The sequence below is a fragment of the Lolium perenne genome, chromosome 3 (assembly GCF_019359855.2).
Source record: "Lolium perenne isolate Kyuss_39 chromosome 3, Kyuss_2.0, whole genome shotgun sequence".
Classification (NCBI taxonomy): domain Eukaryota; kingdom Viridiplantae; phylum Streptophyta; class Magnoliopsida; order Poales; family Poaceae; genus Lolium; species Lolium perenne.
The window spans coordinates 297,620,671-297,627,635 of record NC_067246.2 but is presented as its reverse complement, the minus strand read 5'-3'; positions in this window follow the sequence as shown (position 1 = coordinate 297,627,635).

Here is a 6,965-nt window from a genome sequence, read left to right as displayed (position 1 = left end):
CCCATGTCGAGAAGGAGAACTAATATGCTTATTACATCCAAGCCGACGAAACACGTTGTTGGCCTTGCGCGAAGTGTATTTGTCCAACAGTTGTTTAACAGTCGGCTTTGGCCTTGAAGCTGTTTTTATCTTTCTTTCATCGACTTTTTGCACTCCTACTTCAGGATATTTTGGTTTGATCATCCTCGGTACAGCGTTATCATCAATGACAACATTTTTCCCTTTCGTAGATTCGGCTTGATACGACCGAATAAGTATTTTCTTGTTCTCAAAGTTGATCACATTGGTAGGAAAAGTATCACTATTGGGTATCATTTTAGATCCTTTTGTGAATTTCAATCGTCTCTCATCAGTGGACGATTGCACCTCCAGCAAAGATATTTGAGCATCCGACATTTGCTGCGGGGACATATTTAAATACGATTCTAGTACTGGCCTATACGGGGCCTCGGTACCGACAGGTTGCTGCAAATTAGAATTAAAACCTAAACTTCGTTCATTGCTATTTTTATTTTGCGAAATCGAAGTTGAACCACTATGAGAAGAAACACTAGATATAAAATTATTGGTCGAACTTCTATTATAATTTCGGCCACCTTGATTATTATTACTAGGAGTAACGGGCTGCATAACATTATTCGATACACTGGATATAATACTAGGCACATGAACAAATCTATTATTTTCCAGAGGCATCAGCTTTTTCTCAGAACTATCATTATTGATTACTGAGGGAACATGACCAGGTAAATTATTTTCTATATCCTTACTATAGTGCTCCTTATCTTCATCAATTGTACTGGCTACTGATTGAGTAATTACACGGGTCATGTTTTTTACTTCAGAACCATACTTACTAGCTAGAGGCAAATCTATAAGAGCAGCAATTATTTCAGTTGACTTACTTACCTGAGCGCCAAACGTAGGGCAAGGGCTTGGTTTCATCACCTTCTTGACGATGCCGTCTTTTGTCTTGAAAAATCGCTTCAGTTTCTCAGCCCTCGCCTTTTCAAGCTCCCGCTCAAGCTCTAGCCGGTCATCTTCACACAAATCGTCGAGAGTGAAGGCGATGACGTTCTCCGAGTCGACGTTTCTGACGTCCTTGGGATGGTTGTTCATCGTGCGCTTCTTCGTCCCCAGCGGAGTCGCCAATTGTGTTGGCACGCAAAACTGCCGCGCAACACTAGGATAACCGTCGTACTTTCGTGACGACGAACGATTGCTTTTCTGGCAAAGCAACAAAGGATCCTCGATTTCGGAGAGGAGATACGGCCGCTTTTCAGCGCAAAACGGCAAAGATGAACCAAACCCTAGGGCTGCTAGGGCATAGCGGAGAAAACGATATAGAAAAACAGTACGTAAAAAGAAAAGGTAAATTGTATTGATAGATCGATTGGTTGGGGGTTATCAATCGGCCATGTACCCGTATTTATATGGGGTATGCATCAGTTCAACCTGGTTACATAGAATATGAAGGGGAAAGAAAATGAAGATATATTCATCAAAAACAATTTCATGTTTCCATCAGCCTTTTATTTTTGTTGGTTATGTACCATGTATTCATTCATACAATTTTCTGATTATTTTTTTGTTCTTATCATGTGATTGACGAGAAAGTGATTTGCTAGGATAAGAACGGATCTTCGTTATTTAGCTATCAATTTTTTTGTCCTGGTTATTCAATTATAAGACCGTCTTTTTTCTACATTTCAGCATTTGTAGTGTTATTTTTATTCAAAGGAATGAGAAGGAATGTTCTTCATAGTTTTGTCCTCTAGCATAAACTACAAAGAAAAGAAGAAACCATTCGCTGCCATATCAACATGCTTTGTCCTCTTTAGCGGGTGCCTCCCGAGAGAGGGCATCAAGACCTCCAGGTCGAGTGGCAAGCTTGGCTCAAAATCGTGTTGGCACGCAAAACTGCCGCGCAACATTAGGATAACCGTCGTACTTTCGTGACGACGAACGATTGCTTTTCCGGCAAAGTAACAAAGGATCCTCGATTTCGGAGAGGAGATACGGCCGCTTTTCAGCGCAAAACGGCAAAGATGAACTAAACCCTAGGGCTGCTAGGGCATAGCGGAGAAAACGATATAGAAAAACAGTACGTAAAAAGAAAAGGTAAATTGTATTGATAGATCGATTGGTTGGGGGTTTTCAATCGGCCATGTACCCGTATTTATATGGGGTATGCCTCGGTCTTTGGCAAACAAATCAAGTAGGACACCCAATGTTTAACAAGCCGAATAAATCTATATCTCTACTTCTTTGATTCGGCCAGCTCGTGCGTGACATATAGGGTGTGTTTGGTAGCCCGGGGCTTCTCAGAAATTCTCCTCCCAACCGAGATTTTAATGAGATCCGATGTTTGTTAGACCGACTCGTATCATCTCCACACTGCCCAGTGGATACGGAAAAGGGCTCAGAGCCGGGACGAGGAGCGAAGCTCAGATCGAGCTTCGCTGCTCATCCGGGATGAGCTAATCCCGCAAAAGACTGTAGCGGTGGCCCGCTCCGCGCCCAGAGGCCCAGACCCCCACCCGGCAGATTCATTTCCCCCCCCCCCCCCCCCCCACTCCTCACGCGTCCCCTCTCTTCCCGTGGCCGCACCAGCGCCGCCAAGATCTCCTCGCCGCCCATCGCGGCCGGAGCGACACAGCCTCCTCCGCCTGGAGCACCACGTCCGCCTCCGCCTCCTCCACACCTGGATGCGCCGGCGGCCTCCTCCGCCCGGAGCGACACGGCCACCGCCGCCTGGAGCGCGTCGCACCTCTGCGAGGCTACCCGGCGCCTCCTCCTTGCTCCGCCACCAACACGCCCCGAGTTCCGCCAGCCTCGCGCAGACGGCCTCCTCCGCCTGGAGCACCACGTCCGCCTCCGCCTCCTCCACATCTGGATGCGCCGGCGGCCTCCTCCGCCCGGAGCGACACGGCCACCGCCGCCTGGAGCGCGTCGCACCTCTGCGAGGCTACCCGGCGCCATCCTTGCTCCGCCACCAACACGCCCCGAGTTCCGCCAGGAAGCATCGCCCCCACGAGCTCCAGGACAACCATGCCCACCAGGACGCGCCGCTACGGCCGCCGCATATGGCCGGAGCATCTTCCTTGATGCAGTGGTTGGATGAACCAGGGACCTGATTGCTTTTTCTTTTTTCGTCTAGGGACTTTTGCGTAAATATCTCCACTCAGCACTATCTCAGCTCATCCACACACCAAACAACATCTCAGCTGAGCATCTCTTTCCAGATACAAGCTACCAAACAAGGCACAAAATCTCAACACATCATATCTAAGGTCAGCATGTATGAGGTGAGAAAGACATGTTGAGGTGGCCCGACCTACCAAACACACCCATATTAGCTTAGCTTTTCTGGTATCGTACAGGCTTTGATCTCCGTTTGGGCACCGAATCCATGATATAAATTCTGGGACGTATATACCTTCCTTTGTTACTTGATAACCTGCAACCCGTACGCATCTCAGCCTGGCTTCCGAGGAGATTTGGCAATCCTATTTTATCGGAACGTATTATCTCAGAAAATGTCTGGGACTTGTCCTTCGTAGACCCTGTCAACGAAAACTTCATATATCTGTCCGGCCATCGCTGCAGAATCTTACTGAATTAAGCTTGTATTTTAAACTACACAGCAGGTTGAAATATATATGTCAATCAATAATTTAACCTCGCGCATTTAAATTAATTTGGCCGATCGTACGAACCAGCTAGCCAAATTACACCATGAACAAATCGTCTGCTTTTGCTTCCAATTAATTGCTCCTCTGTGAGTTGAAGATGAGAGTTAATTTCAGTCCTAGAAGTGCTACAATTAGTTTAGATTATTGTTAATTAACTGCATCAGTTCAACCTGGTTACATAGAATATGAAGGGGAAAGAAAATGAAGATATATTCATCAAAAACAATTTCATGTTTCCATCAGCCTTTTATTTTTGTTGGTTATGTACCATGTATTCATTCATACAATTTTCTGATTATTTTTTTGTTCTTATCATGTGATTGACGAGAAAGTGATTTGCTAGGATAAGAACGGATCTTCGTTATTTAGCTATCAATTTTTTTGTCCTGGTTATTCAATTATAAGACCGTCTTTTTTCTACATTTCAGCATTTGTAGTGTTATTTTTATTCAAAGGAATGAGAAGGAATGTTCTTCATAGTTTTGTCCTCTAGCATAAACTACAAAGAAAAGAAGAAACCATTCGCTGCCATATCAACATGCTTTGTCCTCTTTAGCGGGTGCCTCCCGAGAGAGGGCATCAAGACCTCCAGGTCGAGTGGCAAGCTTGGCTCAAAATCGTGTTGGCACGCAAAACTGCCGCGCAACACTAGGATAACCGTCGTACTTTCGTGACGACGAACGATTGCTTTTCCGGCAAAGCAACAAAGGATCCTCGATTTCGGAGAGGAGATACGGCCGCTTTTCAGCGCAAAACGGCAAAGATGAACTAAACCCTAGGGCTGCTAGGGCATAGCGGAGAAAACGATATAGAAAAACAGTACGTAAAAAGAAAAGGTAAATTGTATTGATAGATCGATTGGTTGGGGGTTTTCAATCGGCCATGTACCCGTATTTATATGGGGTATGCCTCGGTCTTTGGCAAACAAATCAAGTAGGACACGCAATGTTTAACAAGCCGAATAAATCTATATCTCTACTTCTTTGATTCGGCCAGCTCGTGCGTGACATATATTAGCTTAGCTTTTCTGGTATCGTACAGGCTTTGATCTCCGTTTGGGCACCGAATCCATGATATAAATTCTGGGACGTATATACCTTCCTTTGTTACTTGATAACCTGCAACCCGTACGCATCTCAGCCTGGCTTCCGAGGAGATTTGGCAATCCTATTTTATCGGAACGTATTATCTCAGAAAATGTCTGGGACTTGTCCTTCGTAGACCCTGTCAACGAAAACTTCATATATCTGTCCGGCCATCGCTGCAGAATCTTACTGAATTAAGCTTGTATTTTAAACTACACAGCAGGTTGAAATATATATGTCAATCAATAATTTAACCTCGCGCATTTAAATTAATTTGGCCGATCGTACGAACCAGCTAGCCAAATTACACCATGAACAAATCGTCTGCTTTTGCTTCCAATTAATTGCTCCTCTGTGAGGTGAGCCAAGCTCCCTTGCTAGTGATCCAGCATCTAGCATTAGTATAGGTGCCATGTTCTCGAATAGTAAAATTATCTTTCAGAAAGATAATACAATTTCCTCTTAATCTCTCTATGTCTTGAGATTTTTATAAGTGTCAATCAATCGAGAAAAGTGTAACTCCAGTTTAGTGAAAAGTGTAGCTCTATCTAGTTAACGTTGCACTGTTTTTAATTATGTAACTTATACTTTCACCAAATTATAGTTGCACTCTTACTAAACCATAATTGCACTTTTCTAAATTGACGGGGGCTTAAGAAATATCCAATCACTTGAGATTTAATAAAACTGATTTACTCTACTATGAAAAAAGTGTATTTTCACATGGCTATTCATCCCATGTCTTCTTTGTTCGGGTGAGGAGACACCACAACCCCACTGTGGTGACCCGGCATACCACTGCATGGTGTAGTATGCAAGTCTGATATAACACCAATGAAACACCGTTCCACTAGTATTATATCGCTCAGAGTGGTACAACAGAAACATATGCGGGTCCAAGGCATGTCTATAGAATTACACACAGACTCTATTACATAAGATCATCACAGCCTCCTACTTTACAATGAGGTAAAACTGCAAATAAACTCCAGAAGAACGACTCGTAGCCTAATCCTATCACGAACTCTACTTGTAGAGTATTTAACTAGCTACAGAGGCTATGAATAGATTCTAGCTAAATAGGAGCTAGGCTTAGGAAGCTAGTTCCTTTCTATTGCCAATCTAGATTTTTCTCCTTGTTGGATGTGGTATCGGACTCTTCTGACAGGTCCTATCCCGTGAAGTAGTTGTTGACTCCTCGGTCTTCGAGTTACACTGTAGATCCTCCTTCGATGCCTCCATGTCTAAGCAGGGGATTTAAGAGTGGGATGAGTACGAGCGTACTCAACAATTTCATTATAGGAAAGAGGTGTTTAATGTAGTAGCTACGGCATTAGACCAGAAAGTCTAATACCAATGCAGGTTTTTTGTAATCATTTCTTCAAAAGGTTACTTTTATTCAGAAGAACTATGTCCGTCAGCCTTCACCGGTTTACTAGAACTTCATGGAGTTCCTTTCCGGCAGCGTTCGCGGTTCCAAAACCCGGAACAGGAGTGACAGGTCACGATTCATTACACTCTGCAGAGGTGTGTTGCTTTACCCATAAGAGATCTTAACCTTGGTGCCAACCGGGCATATTCCCCGTCCACACTTCCTTTGGTGTGAGGCCCGATATAAGGTCTTAGCCAATTATACTCCTCCGCTACCTCGAACACCCACCCTTTGTTGCAATCTCCGACCATGGGTCCTCGCCGGTGTACTTATACCAATTAAGGATGGCCCCCGACCACGACGACAGTTCTGGGCTCTACCATAAACTCCTTCGCCGGTAGATGCAACCCATCATAGACCGCATTACCGTGGGGAATTAGAGTGGGATCGCCACCCTCCGGTTGTTATCGCAAGATACAAGTGCTACGGTAAGCGCATTCGTTGATGAACGAGAGGTGGAAGTACATTGGACTACTCCGTCCCGTTTCAGATCTTATGGTTAACACGAGTTTTACGGCACAAGAATCACTGGACGACATTTGTTGTTTAATCCTAGATGGATATAAACCCTTGCAATGGAACCTCCACCATATCAACACATACCATGGTTCCATTGCCCACCACATAGTCATATTCATAGTTATAAAAATAGTATTTTTGATTTTCATGCAAGAGTGATAAGTATAGTACTTTGCAAGTAATTTGGTAAAAATACTCAAATGACATGAGCAAGCGATGAACTTGCCTTTCTTG